The sequence below is a fragment of the Salmo salar genome, chromosome ssa07 (assembly GCF_905237065.1).
Source record: "Salmo salar chromosome ssa07, Ssal_v3.1, whole genome shotgun sequence".
NCBI lineage: Eukaryota > Metazoa > Chordata > Actinopteri > Salmoniformes > Salmonidae > Salmo > Salmo salar.
In genome coordinates, this window is record NC_059448.1 from 45,741,452 (window position 1) to 45,758,114 (window position 16,663).

The window sequence follows — 16,663 nt, forward strand, 5'->3', positions numbered from 1 at the left end:
AATTACATGTGACATTTTCACGAGGAGTCCGTCCTTCTGCAGAGGCAGTTATTGCTCACTTGGTAAACAACAAATGAAAAGTGCTGTGGAACCTTCCCACTGATTGCTGTACTTTATACCAGTGAAGCCAGCCAAGCTTATTTCATTACATTGCTTTTGCATGCCTTGTTATGTTATTTTCTTTTTTTCAATTAGGCAGAAATGTCGTAGGAGGAGGTAGGGTATTGAGTCGACTGTATTGCAGCTGCATCAACACCTAAAGTAACATCCTCAACACCACCATCACTGGGACACAATGTGAAAGAATCACACCTCAATCAATAACATTTGAATGTTTCCAATGGCTTCGATCAAACTGAATGCAGTGGTTGATGAACTCACAGTAGCAGATAAGAGTATTATTGCTCAGGTGAGATTCCTCACACTAACTGTCAGGAGTTCAAGCAGATGAGTAGTCGTGCCATGTTATAGAGAGGTGTTAGGTATAGGCCTATAGATCAAAAGACAAGCAGGAAGTGAAAAGGAGGGAGGCGGAGCTCTTTTTTGATAATACACAAGTTTTTATAGCGCTTCTGCTATCGCCGTCCCCCCTGTCCCTGCTCATACATCAAAATAACTGAGGAGCAATCGCTTGAACGTAGCGGGAGTTTGACTCACACTCTAGTCGTATCAAAAAAGATATGAAAGACAAATACGTTTCTGCCGGCGTTGCTTAGATCTATGTAAAAGTAGCGCCACGCTGCACACAGAGAGGAATAGTTTTTTTTTGAGTAGATTTGGAGCTCTAGCCGTATGACCACTGTGCTGTCCTGCTATGAAACAGAGGTTTTTTTATGTACTTGGGAATGAGTCTTTTCCCAGAGTCCCAGAGAAGCGCCTTTCCCTGCTGGGCCGGTGCATGGGAAAGGAGTGAGTGGCTTTATACACTGGTGAAAAGCATATTCCAAGGTGATGAAGAACTGGTGACCCATGTAATTGCTATGCACTGACTACAAATTGATTCTCTGGGTCCGTGTTAGGAAAGTGGTACCAACACTACAGTTCATGATTATATTCACTTTTTATATAGCCATTATTTCTCTCTGTTTGAGAGGCTTTTGGCCAGGCCGGTCTCAGATGTACAGTACAGAATGTCTCGATTTTTTTTAACCTTCAAATCAATTCTGAATATGCAATTTTAGCAATAGCGCAAGTGAAGACAACCAGCGGCAAAAATAGCTTTTCAAATCATTGATCCTTATGGTGTTCTGCATCTGACATCCGTAAAGCTTGAGCCATAGATAGAAACGTTTCTTATCGTTTTTATCATGTAAATTGGTCGTGAACACATAAGATACATTTTATTGCAGGGCTCCACTGAAGCGGACAGTCTGTGTAGTGAAATCCTCAAGGCATTCCACAAATCAGATTAAGAAGTGAAATCAAATGTATTTTCCGAGGGCAATGCAATTGCTGATCTATTCCTCACCAAGAAGTATTGATTGTGCTGTTTCAGGAAAAAAATAAAAATAAATAAGACTCCCAAATGGTTGGGAACTGTGCTCTTGAGGAAAAGAACAATGTTAATTTTTTTGGCAATCCATTTGCACTGTTACCAGCCAACGGATTTCCCAACAAACACTGGAAATCGACAAAGAAGATAAAATGCACTTACAGACATAATAGGATCCTCGTTCTGGGTTGCCCATAATTCAAATAGAATTGCTCCAGTATAATGGGGGGATAAGGACATTCTCACAATGTTTTTAAGTAGGCTGAATAGGTCGTAAACCTTTGGAGTGAGACCATGCTTCATTGTACATTTTATTGCAATGCGCTAATGGTCTATGACAGTAATTGGACAAACTAAAGCGATATGTTTAGTCTAAGTGCTAATTGTATGTGTCCAGTGTTTTCTCATTGGATCAATACTAGGAAAAATATAGATGATCAGAAACATTCCTCCATTGACTTTACAAGGACAGTGGATCATTGTAGTGATAAGGATTGTAAAGGTCCTTGGACATCTTATTCCAAGGATGTGTATCCGGTAGGAGTGCCCATAGGGTCAAGTGCTCTTGTTGTGCCTCTCCAGTATTGCACCTTGACCGTGTAAACAACTCAATACAATGGCAAATACAAGGTGAACCAGAGAGAGCAACTCGGAAGGCGAGGCAGATCACTCTTCCTGCACATCTCAGCAAATTAAAGCCAACACGTCAAAGCGCAAAGAGGGAAGAGTTGTTTTGAAGATATACAAATTTATGCAGCTTTTTGCTGACAGAAGCCACTAATATAAAAAAGTATTGCGAGCACTCAAATAGGACACAAAGTGCATTAGAAAATCAATTTCTTTGCTTGCCGAAACCAACAATATTTACTTAGGGTGGTTCTTTTTTTCAATGGTATAATTTATTTTTCTTCTTGTGTTCTCTGGGAATATTTTTTTTTCTTCGACTTTGAACGTGTTCTGGATTGATTTCATCCCTGGAATGATAACAGGTTTACAGCAACAGAAATAACACCCGAGGGAAATTAGAGGGCTGCTGAAGCTATCAGATAGAAATTGAACGTGTGCGAGATTATTCTGATCCAATTCCTGATGAGCGCCTTGAGTAAGGATCGCTGCCAATCAAAAGCCACATGCTGGAGGCCCATGCCCTACTTTAATTGGTCGACAGACAGAAGAAAGCTAAATATTTTCTGTCATGTCCACGAATGGCCACCCTGCATGTCTACGGAATCACATTGCCAATTATCTGCGACAGTGGATTGTCAGTGAGGTTCTCAGTGTTGAAAACAATGAGGCTAAAACATTCGAGTTGCCCCACACTTGTAATGTTACTGAGATGCCATAATTGATCTGACTGGGTTCTAGTGATGTTCTAGTGGTGTCCCAGCATGTCAACAGTCTTAACAAGACAAGGGAACTATTTTGAATTCCATCTCTTTCACACATTTAATCCCTATCACACAATCCTTTTTCGATGGAACATCAGGTGCATTTAATCATCTATTACCTAAGATAAAACATCTAGGCATACTATAGGCTATATAAAGGTATTATAATGTGAAGGCTCAGAGATCAGACATCATCTAAACTAGCAAGATGAATGTAGTTGCACCCCCTTTTGCCCTCACAACAGCCTAAATTCGTTGAGGCATGGACTCTACAAGGTGTTGAAAGCATGCCATCGGTCCGCCTGGCACCTACTACAGTACCATGCCCCGTTCAAAGGCACTTAAATATTCTGTCTTGCCCATTCACCCTCTAAATGGCACACATAAACAATTAATGTCTCAATTGTCTCAAGGCATAAAAATCCTTCTTTAACCTGTCTTCTCCCCTTCATCTACACTGATTGAAGTGGATTTAACAAGTGGCATCAATAAGGGATCATAGCTTTCACCTGGATTCACCTGGTCAGTCTGTTCATACTGTTTTGTACACTCAGTGCATATACAGTAGGCATCTGCCAAAATGAGCGTAAAAAAATGCAATGAGCATGCTCCACTTTGTCCATGACAGCCAACAGACGCTCATCATAACACGCCCCTTCTTACAGGTGTACCGTACTGTCCTTACCTCTGACACCTTCTGTTGGTCTGGCCATCTCCAGCAGAGTCACCATGCAGACCATTAGAAGTAGAACCCCTTTACTTCCTTGCTGTGTGTGTCTCTCACTCATCCTGCGAGAGAAAAACAGAGAGGGTGAAGAGAGATGCACGGCTACACTTAGTTTGTTTTAACAATGGTTATACACTTATACACAAGCATCCCATTGTCTACTTCAGCATCTCGCACGTTAGGCATTTAGGTCATCCAAAACATGACCGTTGCGTCTCAGTGGTCTTAAGAGACTTCCACTCTCCACATAGCTATTATTCATCAACGTTGATCTGTAACAACTGAACAGGTGAAAGAAAATCATTCCGTTGGTTTCTGCCATATTACTTTTACCAATCGTGTCTATTTGGATCAGTGCGAAAAGAGGAAGACATTTGACTATTGATGTCCCATGGTTCACATTCATTCTGCTCCTGCCTTTTCAAATCCACTTCCAAGAAAGGCACAACAAGTGTCCATCTAGTAGTGTCTTCTCCTGTGTTGTAGGAGATGTGCTTTAAATTGCATCAGACATCTGGCCAACCTCTGCTGACCGGAAGCCTATACACTAGTCAACTACTCATCTCCACCTTCATTTACCCCCTCTATCTTTTTCTGCCCATCCCTTCTCTAGTTTCATTCACTTGCTTTACCTCCGTCTCTACCATATTTCCTAATGAACTCTCTCTCTCTCTCTCTCTCTCTCTCTCTCTCTATGACGGAGCCAAAGGGCCACTCAGAGCAGGTGAGGCCCTCTGCCACCCCCACACAGGCCCTCACCATTTCAGTAGGGCAGTAGGGCAGAGGCCCGTGGGCTGTGGCTCCACACAGGGAGGAGACGAGAGAGGAGCCTGGGTTCTTCTATTCAGAATTAATCCATTCCTTCTGCCTTACCCTGGGCCCTGCACTCTTTTCTCCCTAATGAAGTGTGGTTGAGATTGGGACGGAATACATAAACCATTTGGCATTGCTTGCTATCCTTGACAGGAAATGATCAAATTTCGAACACAAGACACAAGTGGTGCAGTAATTACTGGAAGAGGCGAGGTATCAGATGCCATGAGGCAGAGACAGTTACATGCTTCGTCTACCCCTTTAATTTCACCATCCCCCGTCTTTCTCCACCTCGATCATTGACATATAGATTGCGTATCTCTCATAGGGATTATCAGATTATTCATGTAGTTCATTTTATTTTTGCAATCATGAAACGGGAGCTGGCCTTTGAGTGCGGAAATAGTGATTAAAAGATGGCCGATCAACAAAACAGATAAAAGACTGACCATTCTAATACAGCACTGAGCTGCCATTGTGGCCTTGCACAGGATGACATTTTTCAATGCAAGATTTGTAAAATGTACTGTTCATTCCACGTCTCCCATAATAAGTGGATGTTACTATGACGCTGCATAACTGTGCCAGTATATCAGCCATGCACAGCACAAACAAACACATTATTAACCTCTTTCTAGTCAACAACCCCATTTTTCACCTTGTTCACTGACTGTTCAAAATTATTCCGATAATCATGAGGGATCAGTGAAAGTGTTGATTTAGCAAACTATTCATCCCCTTCCTAAATCTTCACTCCTCCCTGAACACTCACATATACCACTACCTCACATGAGGGGTTTCTCTGAGAAAGCATAAGTCTGTGAAGTAAAGAACCATTTTGTGCATTATTAGTATTCTTGCAAAGCCTTTTGATTGCAAGGGAAACTATGAAAGGGTGCAGATAATAACAGTCCCACTTCAAGCAGTGGGATTTGAGTTACCTCCATATTCCACATCACCATTGTGTGAAATTACTATTTTTAATTGTACTGTAGTTTTAGACAGAAAGGAGGAGACTCACACTTATTTTCGAGTTAAGATAGTGTCAAAGTGCAAGCATCACGTTCTAATTTGTGTGTTTTATTCAAATACAACTTCATGTTTAATGCATGGATTTTGTCACAGAATAGACCCAGAGGAAATATGCATAATGTATGCCACTGATTGCTGCAGGCACAAAACACAAATATCACACAAAAGTTTAGAGGAGAGCAAAAACAAACCGAACAGGAATAAACCACAGAGAAATGTACTGTATAATTAAAATATGGTTTGTGAGGATGAGTTTCTTTTTCTTCTGCCTCTAATCTATGGATGTGTGCTGATATTAATGATACAATACCTCTATTAAAATTGTTAATTTGAAGAACATAGTATTGTTCACTCGTGCCACCTCAGTGGTTTGCCTGAATTGATATCCGTGTTCAAATTCATTTGGAATGGGACTTTTCTCCCATTATATCTCTGTAGCAGTAAGGTCTGTTGTTCGATGTATGGCCTATGGAGTGTAGATTTGATTTTCTTTCAAGAGTACAAAGTGCATTCGTTTAAAACTGAATGAAGCAAGAAAAATGTTTCCTTTTCTGTTCGTATGCCCCTTCCTATTCTATTGACTTCTCTCTCTGAAACAAATTGAATAGGTACAGACCAATGAGCAGCCTTTCAAAAGACTCAACTTGACCTTGCAGAGGGGAGCGGTTGCATTGGCTATGGAAGGACCACTTCAAAAAGAGTTTTCCCACACAGAAGAAACGTGCATACATAGCTGATCTATATGTAAAATTAGCTGAAGTGAGTGCAATGAAAAATAAGGGAATTGACTGTATATTTTGATTTCATTAAATTATAATATAAAAGGTATAAAAGGCTATATTATGTTGCATTAATAAGATGTAAATACGCGGTATTACCTTTTTAATGTAATAATATCTATATTTAGCAGGTTTTCATAAAGTCAGGTGTTGGATGTTAAATGCTGTTACTGTTTAATGAGCAGCAATAACACGTGTCTTCATTGAGCGCCAACAATTACTAATGCAAATATGATTTATGTAATTATGCTGTTTTTGCACATATTCATGTTAATTACTATATTGTTGATAAATATCTGAAACTGTGTCATAATGCATGGGTTTGATATGAGAACATTGCCACTGCTAGCAGTGAAGTGAGTATTTGCCTCATAACACCAAATACTCTGGAGTACAATTATTGGTTAGATTGAATAGTATTACTAAATAGGCCAACTGTGATTGGATGAAGACCATGTGATTCATTCCTATCCACAAGCTACGATGAACTGCTTTACGAGGCTGGTCCTCACTGTGGTTCCAACAGGTCATTAGGTCAGCATGTGGTTCAAATCAAATCAAAGTTTATTTGTCACGTGCGCCGAATACAACAGGTGTAGACCTTACAGTGAAATGCTTACTTACAGGCTCTAACCAACAGTGCAAAAAAAAGTATTAGGTGAACAATAAGTAAAGAAATAAAAACAACAGTAAAAAGACAGTGAAAAACAGTAGCGAGGCTGTAAAAGTATTGAGGCTACATACAGACACCGGTTAGGTAGGTAGGTTGAGGTAGTATGTACATGTAGATATGGTTAAAGTGACTATGCATATATGATGAACAGAGTAGCAGTAGCGTAAAGAGGGGTTGGCGGGTGGTGGGTGGCAGGACACAATGCAAATAGACCGGTAGTCATTTGATTACCTGTTCAGGAGTCTTATGGCTTGGGGGTAAAAACTGATGAGAAGCCTTTTGTCCTAGACTTGGCACACCAGCACCGCTTGCCATGCGGTAGTAGAGGGAACAGTCTATGACAGGGGTGTCTGGGGTCTTTGACAATTTTTAGGGCCTTCCTCTGACACTGCCTGGTGTAGAGGTCCTGGATGAAGGCCGAGCAATTGCCGTACCAGGCAGTGATGCAACCAGTCAGGATGCTCTCGATGTTGCAGCTGTAGAACCTTTTGAGGATCTCAGGACCCATGCCAAATCTTTTTAGTTTCCTGAGGGGTTATGGTCAGCCTTCCACTGAATGTTAGCCTATTCCCCAAAATCATTACTAGATTCTGCCGAGCTCCTTGGCTGATCTGTGGAGAGCGAGGTCGTGTTCACAGACTTTGATAAGTTCCCCCTGTGCCGTTGTGGTGAGGAGAAGGTCGTAGGTCAGCCTTCCCCATGGACAGACAGTGATGGGTTCTGACCTGAGGTAAAAGCGAGATGCTGGCACTCTACAGACAGGGCAACATACCAAGATCTCTTTCAACCCAGAGTGAGTGTTTGCATCAGTAAGTCTATTCAGGCTGATACAAGAACAAAGACAAGCGATGGAGTGTTCTCACAGCCAATGGGTCAAGCTGCTGCTACTTTTGTCAGGGATGGATGGCATAACTAGGTTGCTTTTTAAGAAACTTGAGATTCAATAATTTAAGAGTGGGGCTGAAATCTAAGACCACGTTTGCCAAGGGGAAGAGATAGTGGAAAAACTGTATTCCCTTGTGAAGACAGACTGTATCAACGGGATACATGTCAAATCATTCTGTCCTATTTGTTAAACCTAAAAATATTTTGCCGCGTAACACATATGTCACTCATATCCCAGCCTTGAAGGACCAATCTATAATAGTTTTCATAATGTGGACAAAAGACTCCATCGACCTTGGCCTACATACATACTCTAAAGAGGAAAGAACTCAGGAAGGGAATACATTTATTCATCAAGACTTACAGACGTAGGATGTTAATTTGAGCCAGTTTGCAACAGCAGGAAAATAATCCTGCCGCAACAGGAAATGTGAATTATTATGTGGATTATAATGAATGGACATTTTTGTGGGGCTTGATACATTTCAAAGTGGAAATTACTATCTTCAGAAGCCTTTTTATACCTCAAATACATTACAAGTTTTACATTTCCTGTATTGCAGGACAGTTCTCTTGCAACAGGAAGATCAAATTAAGATCCTACATCTGTATTTACATAGTGGAAAAAAGTAAGGGCCCTATTAGCAAAGAAAGAGGCCATACAGGAGAGGAGACTCTGATGGTACAGTAATGGTGGAGCCATTATAGTAAGTAAGATCTGCTGAAGTTGCAAAAGCTATTACACAGTTAAGCCACGCATGATGAGAGCTATTCCTACACCACTGTACTGTGCAAACCTCTTTGAGACGACCCACAGTAACCGACAGAGGGATTTGTGAGGCCATGACAACAAAGAGCCCTGACACATTCGGCGAACAAACATAGGCTTTTATTCCTATAGACATGGCCCAACATATGATAAAAGCCTCAGTGTAATAAAGTGAAGGAGAGGGTGGCGTGGGAGACAGACAAAGCTCTGGATGGAGAGATTGGCAGGCAAGGGAGTGAAATCGTTAAACTGCAAAAACCTGGACTTTCCTCTCTGTCTCTGGAGCTGGATTTGATACAGGGATTATCTCTCTCGTCTCTCTCTCACTCCCCCTCTCCCCCCCTCTCTTTCTCTCTTTTCTTCGACCGTGACAGGGACTGTCACCTCGGACAGCTGCAGTGGGCCGATTGCACGGTCACAGAACAAGCATCTCTGCTACACAGATGTTCTCCACTGACAGTATGAAGCGAAAGTAATGCTTTTTCCCCTCTGTCACACCAACCACTTTTCATGATCCTGCTTTAATGTGAATGTAAACGAGACGTGACACCAGTCATAACAGTCTATGATTTTTAGGTCAAAACTATCAACAAAATCACCAAACCCTGTCACAAAATATTCTCTGGTTCAATGTCTATCTTGAGCTAACCGGGTCACTCTGGCTAATGGAAATTGCAATGCATGTCCGGCAGAGATGAAAAACACAAACAACATGTAGAAGCCTCCCAATATACAGTAAGTAACTGACATGAAAATGCAGGGACCCCTAAATGCATGACCTGACTTCAGTTTTGAACCCTTTCAAAAAGTTTTCACTTCCAAGTGTTCACTTGTTACCAGACACCAACGCTGAGTGCCCTTTCCGAGTGGTGACCGTCATAATGACCTTCCGTAATGACACCTTCCGTAATCACACATCGGAGATGTGAAGCCATTTAAGAGGGCAAGCTCATAAACGTAGCAGGCTGCAACATTCAACCCCGTCTCGGACAGGCGTACGGGGGTCAGTGTGATATTTCAATCCGTTTCCCATCAAGTTCACTCTGGCACTATTACCAGTCAGGAGAAACCAGTGCATTCACACCAATGGATTGGATGGCTGCCTCTCTTGCTCTCCTTTTCACACTTCCTCCTCCTATGAGTTATGAGGTCATAGTACAATGGTCTATTTTATTTTGATATGGACCGTAATTGCTCTCTTAGCCGAGGCTTTATGAATTATGAATGAATGTGGTCTAAACATTTTAGTAGTAAGGCATTGCATATCTTTTGAGTGTTTACTTTAATGAAGGGTAGTACAGGAAGTAGTCATACAGGATGGGCTCCTTGACTGCTACCCAATAATAACTTCCACATGAAAAGATTGATCAGAGAGAGATGAATATAGGGGGGAACTATGAAATAACGTCTTTGAGTTCTGCCGTTTACGTTCGCTAGTTATGCCCTTTTGTACGTTCTATTAAGTTTGTCTTCTTGATTGATGCGACTGAAATAACTGTAAAGAACCCAGCAAGAGCTATTTTTCTTTAACGCATATTGGTCTTGTCAGACTTGATAACAATGGTAATATTACTTACTTTTTTTCCATCTACACACAATACCACATTAGGCCTACCTCCTCGGGACATTTCTTACGTGCACAGCTGATATTGATGAAGTGGTGATTATTGTTGTGGGTGACCTTTGTCGCATCCGCAGAGGAAATGTGCATCACCTGCCTGTATTAGTAATGACCTGATGAGGTTTGTGTTATTTATATGCAGCATCCGCACCGCCACCCAGGCTGGCGATGTCTGAGCAAACAGACATATTAGACTTCCTGTGCAATTCAGACACTGGTCTCCACCAGTCTCAAAGAGTTAGAGCCTTGAAATATTTGGGTCCTTTTATCTAACCACATATCACCACTGTCTTCAGTGTCTGTCATAAAATGTATTGGTTTTGATTTGGCATTTTTCTCGTCTTTATATTATCCTTTATGTTTAATCGTATTGCTTTATTATGCTTTTGTCATTTATTTATGATAAGGCCTTTGGGCTGCACCGCTGTATGAATTACACTATTACAATAACATGTATCATGAATGTCAATAGATGAGGGTATAATGTGGGATGTCTTCCCTAAGTGTATGCAGCATATTTCCCCTCTCGTCACTCTTTACCATTCTCTCTTCAGAAGTGCAACACTCGTTACGGCTATTGACATGCTAAGGCAGCCGTTTGAAATATTCATGTGCAATATTTTTTAAAGCAATGTTTCCATCCCCTTACAACCTAATCCCAGAAGACGATGCTACAGAGAGAAAGCAGTGTATTGGGTAGGGAACATAGGCTACGTCCCAAACGGCACCCTATCCCCTACAGGCCTATATTACATAGGGCTCTTGTCAAAAGTAGTGCAGTATGTAGGGACTAGGGGGCCGTTTGGGATGCTGCCATAGAGAAGTGGCACCACATTATGCCTTAGTGCTGCAGGGTGAATAGGTCCTAGCTGTTCAGCAGGGAGCAAATGACTTCAAAGATCTGGCACTTGACAACATGTCAAAAACGGAGAGCCACTTGAATTATCCAATCATGGTGAATGATGCAGATTGTTACGGAAGGTGTGCGTGCAGGAGTGTGCACGTGGCCATGCCTGTAGTGTGTGAGGCCGTGGGTGTGTATATGTGTGCATTTGCGCGTGCATGCGTGTATGTAGACTATGTGTATACATGCTGTGTGCTAGCATTAGACACCAAAACACTGTAATTTATTCTTGTATAGAACCACCTAGGCTTCGGAGTGTTTTCCCCCAGTATTTGCTTGAGGTGCAGTAGCAACATATAAAACAAACTGAGGGTGCCAAGTGGTCTGACCTTTTAAGGTAGGCCGCTTTTCACAAACACTTAACCACCGTATGGGAATCAACGCAGAATCACCACAAGACAGGGGTTGCATTGATTCTTCTTAGAACAAAAGACAATGAAATGTGACCTGTTATCTGCAATTACAAGATGGGGCTCATAAAGGACACAGTAAAGGGTACCGTTCCTGATCCACCACCATTGTTTTGTAGCATCCACGTGGGTGATGCAGCTAGGACGCTAATTTGGGACAAATAAGAAACCTGAACACCCCTCTTGTTTTCAATCATGACGTCATTACAACAAAAACTGTCGTTATGACATCATTGCAACCAGGAACTGTCATGATGACGTCACATCCAACTTTGCCCACTAGGGAAAGTGACCTTCAATCGAGACCCTTGGGAGAGCTGGCGGGTACACAGATGCTGAGGCACATTCACACCTGTAGCAGTGATTTGGTTTAAACAAGCCTAATATTACATGTAATTTAAGGAGCTGTTGATGCGATTGGACAGGAGAGCTGAGAACTAATTTAGTTCCAGACACCTCGGGATGACATGTTTCACCAGTGTTAATGCACTGACTTTGTTTATATGTCATAGTAGAATTGTGTTCATGGGCTTGGCTGTTTAACACACCTCTAAACCGTTGTTACCTCAGACTCCATCTGTTGTGACTAAAACGACATTCCCTATAAAGGTCCAGTGCAGCCATTTTTATCTCAATATCAAATCATTTCTGGGTAACAATTAGGCACCTTACTGTGATTGTTTTCAATTAAAATGGTCAAAAAGAAATACAAATTGCTTAGCAAAGAGCAGTTTCTCAAGCAAGAATTTTACTAGGACTGTCTGAGAGTAGTCTGAGTGGGGAGGGGAAAACTGAAAACTAGCTGTTATTGGCAGAATGGTTTGGAACTCTTTCTTATTGGTCTATTAACTAATTTGATGACAGCAGGCAAGCCAAACTCCATCCCTCCAAAACAGACAAATTTCAGCCGCTCTTTCCAAATAGCTATTACACTAAAGGGTCCTTAATCATCATTTTCACAGCATTATTTCAACCTCATAATGTGGAAATATATATAAATCACATTTTTGACTGCACTGGGCCTTTAAAGTTAAGATACTGTACTGTTAAATAAAGACACAATCTATCCCCCGGGGCCCGCATCCCGCATTCAAAGTCACAGGCTCAATTTTCTTAGCCTAACTTGGTGTGATCGGAAACCAAAAATTCCTACCTCGGATTAACGGAAGCCAATAAGCGAGAGGAAACATGAATAGAGTGTCTAAGCCGTGCTCGGGTGCGCTGAGCTCCTCTTTGATGAGAAAGAGAAGGTGAAAAGTGAGGCGTCAGAGCGAGGGAGCACTCTATTTTTAGGAGGCTTGATGAAACTTCTCATTTCTGTACCAAGGACAGGCGAGAAGAGACAGGTGATTATTTAATGCCTTTAATTAGCCACAGAGACTGACTGTTCTACCTGTTAGCCAATTATCGTCTGAGCACTCTGTACCCAACTCTTAATAACTTACTAACTGAAGCTGTAATATATCACTTCCTGGAAAACATGGAACTGAATATGTTGCTTTATTGCACAGTAAACCGTAGCCAGGGATGGGGAAATGATGCACAGCACATAATGGGTAGTACTGTATGTTGTTTGGTACTAAACTTTTCATTTCAAGTATTCAAGATGTAAGAATTTCTAAGACAACGGTAGGGCTTTATTATGCTATCTGTGCCAACTACCTTGGTGATGGATTAACCTTATAAAAAGGTGTTGTAAAGCACCCTGCCTGCCACATTGTCAAGCCGTCGAAGATCCGTTAGGTGTGATTTTATAGTACCTCAGCTGGAATAGAATCACCTTGCAGCAAATGTCATCATATCATTATCATTCATCAAGATCATGTGCATGATCAAGCCGGTGATTAGCCTGACATGATTCTATATTAGAGTTGCTGTCTTCATCTGAGGTTATATACAGTAGCGTAATTGTAACTGGAGCTATTGGAGATGCTATTCAAAAGAGTGACTGGAGATTTCTGTTCTGCTGTCCTTGCCTGCAAGTGGAGAGACCTTGAGGAGCAATGTTTCAAAGGCTCCTTCTTTCCCCCATTGAAGCCGGGGCACCATTTGTTCAGAGGTTCAAGTTAAGACTGATAGGCGTGAGAGCCAAGGTGAGCAGCCCTTCCCCAGAATAGCACCATGTGGGTGTGTGTGTGTGGCTGTGTTTTCTCTGAGCGTGTGTAAACTCAAGCCCCTCCACCTTAAGAATGGCTGACCAATTCAGCCAATGTCACCCTCAATGCTTTTCTGTTCGTTCCCTCAGTGTGTGTGTGTGTGTGTGTGTGTGTGTGTGTGTGTGTGTGTGTGTGTGTGTGTGTGTGTGTGTGTGTGTGTGTGTGTGTGTGTGTGTGTGTGTGTGTGTGTGTGTGTGTGTGTGTGTGTGTGTGCGTGTGTGCATGTGAGTGTGTGTGACCCTGACAGCTTATCAAAGCCAGGCTTCAAAACCTTTCTTCAGTGATAATTTGTAGGTCAGTGCCACTGACCATTCCGAATGCACAGCCTATGACAAGCTATGCCAGAGCAGGCCATGAATTAACAACACCTTTCATTCTCTTTCTCTCACTCGTGTCAGCCTCATTCACATGTCAGCACAGCTACGTAGGCATAGGGGTGGAGTGGGTGGCTGGGGCCAACCAGGCATTGATTTAGATTAGCGAGGGAGGCTCCTCGAAGTCCAGAAGGGGATCAGGGTGTGTTCAAATGGAACAGGCAGGCCTTATTTTAATGGGGGGGGGGGGGGTGAAGGAGAGAGGAGGGGGTGACAAAAAAATATTTAATTACACAGAGAGTGATTGAGCGGATTAAAATGAAATGGTACACTTTTTTCTTCCTTCTCTCCCTCTCCTCTCTCCCTCTCCCTCTCCCTCTCCCTCTCTCCTCCCCTCCTCTACCCCTCCCTCGCCTCTCTCTCCTCACGCTCCCCTCGCTCTCCCTTTTTTTTTCTTCCTTCTCTCCCTCTCCCTCTCCCTCTCCTCTCTCCCTCCCCTACCCCTCCCTCTCCTCCCTCCCCCCTCATCTCGCCTCTCTCCCTCACTCTCCCCCTCCCTCTCCTCTCTCCCCCCTCTCCCTCCCTCCCTCCCTCCCTCTTCCCCTCCTCTCCCTCCCTCTCCTCTCCCTCCCTCTCCTTCCTCACTCTCCTCCCTCCCTCTCCTCTCTCCCTCTCCCTCTCTCCCTCACTCCCCTCTCTCCCTCACTCACTCACCCCCTCCCTCTCCTCTCTCCCCCCCTTCCTCTCCTTTCCTTCCCTCCCTCCCTCCCTCTCCTCTCTCCCTCCCCTTCCTCCATCTCACTTCTCTCTCCCTCTCCTTCCTCACTCTCCTCTCTCCCCCTCCCCTCCTCTCTCCTTTCCCTCCCTCTCCTTCCTCACTCCCTCTCCTCTCCTCTCCCTCCCTCTCCTTCCTCACTCTCCTCCCTCCCTCTCCTCTCACCCTCTCCCTCCCTCCCTCACCTCTCTCCCAATCCTCTCCTTTCCTTCCCTCCCTCTCCTCTCTCCCTCCCCTCATCTCGCTTCTCTCTCCCTCTCCTTCCTCACTCTCCTCTCTCCCCCCCTCCCCTCCTCTCTTCTTCCTCACTCTCCCCCTCCCTCTCCTCTCTCCCCCTGCCCTCCATCTCCTCTCTCCCTCCCCCCTCTCTCCCCATCTCACCCTCTCCTCCCCCTCCCTCTCTCCCTCTCCCGCCTTCCCTCCCTCTTCCATTTACATCCAGGAACAACGAAGCAGAAGTTATTTGAGCTTGTGCTCTCGCGGGGGTTATAATCCGGCCTAAGTGACAGGCTAATTTGTGGTATTAGATTACTTTCATCAGCGCGTTTCGTTGGGGCCTCCTTTGAACGCAAAGGGGCATAAACGGCCGCTCTGCTTGGATGGCCACGGTGACTCGTGTGCTGTTCATGAAGACTGTCAAGGGGGGTATCACAACACCGTGGTGGCTCAGAGGAGTCACACACACCTGCCCATTGCCTTGTTCCAACTCCTTGATGACTCACTATGAAAACATGTGTACATGGATTCTACACAGATGATGTGGCATGTTATAATTTTGTCCTTTTAGCAGGTGTCTGGCATTGCATTGCAGTACTATGCAAGTGGCTCCCAAAGGTTATGTTGCCATAGACATTGACAGAAGACTCTTACAGAGCTTGAATGTAACATTAAGGGATCATTAAGTAGACCACTTGGACAAGCATCCGTTCACAGTCCACACCAGCTGTCTAAAACCTTTATGAAAATGGTCCAGAAATGAAAAATGACCTGCCTAGCTAGTCATCTCAAATGAGGATCCACCAGAACAAGGTGTCACTCATTATCAAACTGTAGGAGACCACACACACACAAACAGAAAGAGAGAGAGTGAGAGAGACAGAGACAGAAAGAGAGAGACAGAGAGAGACAGAGACAGAAAGAGAGAGACAGAGAGAGCCTTAGAGAGAGACAAACAGAGACACGGAGAGACACAGAGAGAGAGAGAGAGAGACAGAGAGAGAGAGAGACAGCGAGAGAGAGAGACAGAGAGAAGCAAAAACACATGCAAACATTTCTTAAAGTCACAATGGGAAATGCGTCTAAGTCAAGTTATTGCAGGAGACCATTCAGAATGTCAGAGACCAGAACAAGTAATTAAAGGCAATAGAAAAAAATGAGGATTAGTTGGAATTAATCCGCAACTTTCTCATTTTCTGGGCTGAAAACGCTGAAATGGAACGATATGGAAATGTAGCCGAGCATGGCAGAACTAATGGGGCTGCAGCTTCTCCCTGAAATGAGAAGTAGCTAATGGATGGCCAGGCCTGGATAAGATGGCTGAGCGAGATTGCATGTGGATTTAAATGATTAGGAACATGGTGGCCGGGGCTCTCTTTGTGCAGAGAAAAGTAAAATGTGACAATGAATGCTAAAATATGAAATCCGCCATTTAAGAAATACATTTTATTTTCTCTTATTCAAAATACAGGCCATGTGACCCAGAGACACAATCCATATCCACCATTCTGGAAATGCATGTACTTTAAATGTATTATTTATCAAGGGGGGGGGGTGATAATGGACATTTGTGTGGCGTGTAACAGTGAGCGTCTGCAAACAATTCCTTGCACCATTAAATACATTAATCGACATGGTACTTAGATGTTAACAGGTTGTAGTTTGTATATTTTTTTTTTTACTCAGCCAGCTGTAGATTCTATTGTGTG

At 43.2% G+C, this 16,663-nt stretch overlaps 1 non-coding gene across 1 annotated transcript in view; it reads right to left on the reverse strand.

Moving 5' to 3' along the window:
• The window catches only part of LOC106609476 (uncharacterized), a 57,421-nt gene that overhangs the window by 11,270 nt on the left and 29,488 nt on the right, over positions 1 to 16,663 (reverse strand). Inside the window, exon 2 of the transcript XR_006770658.1 lies at positions 3,566 to 3,669. This is a non-coding gene — a transcript (uncharacterized protein). The remainder of the gene's footprint in view (positions 1 to 3,565; positions 3,670 to 16,663) is intronic.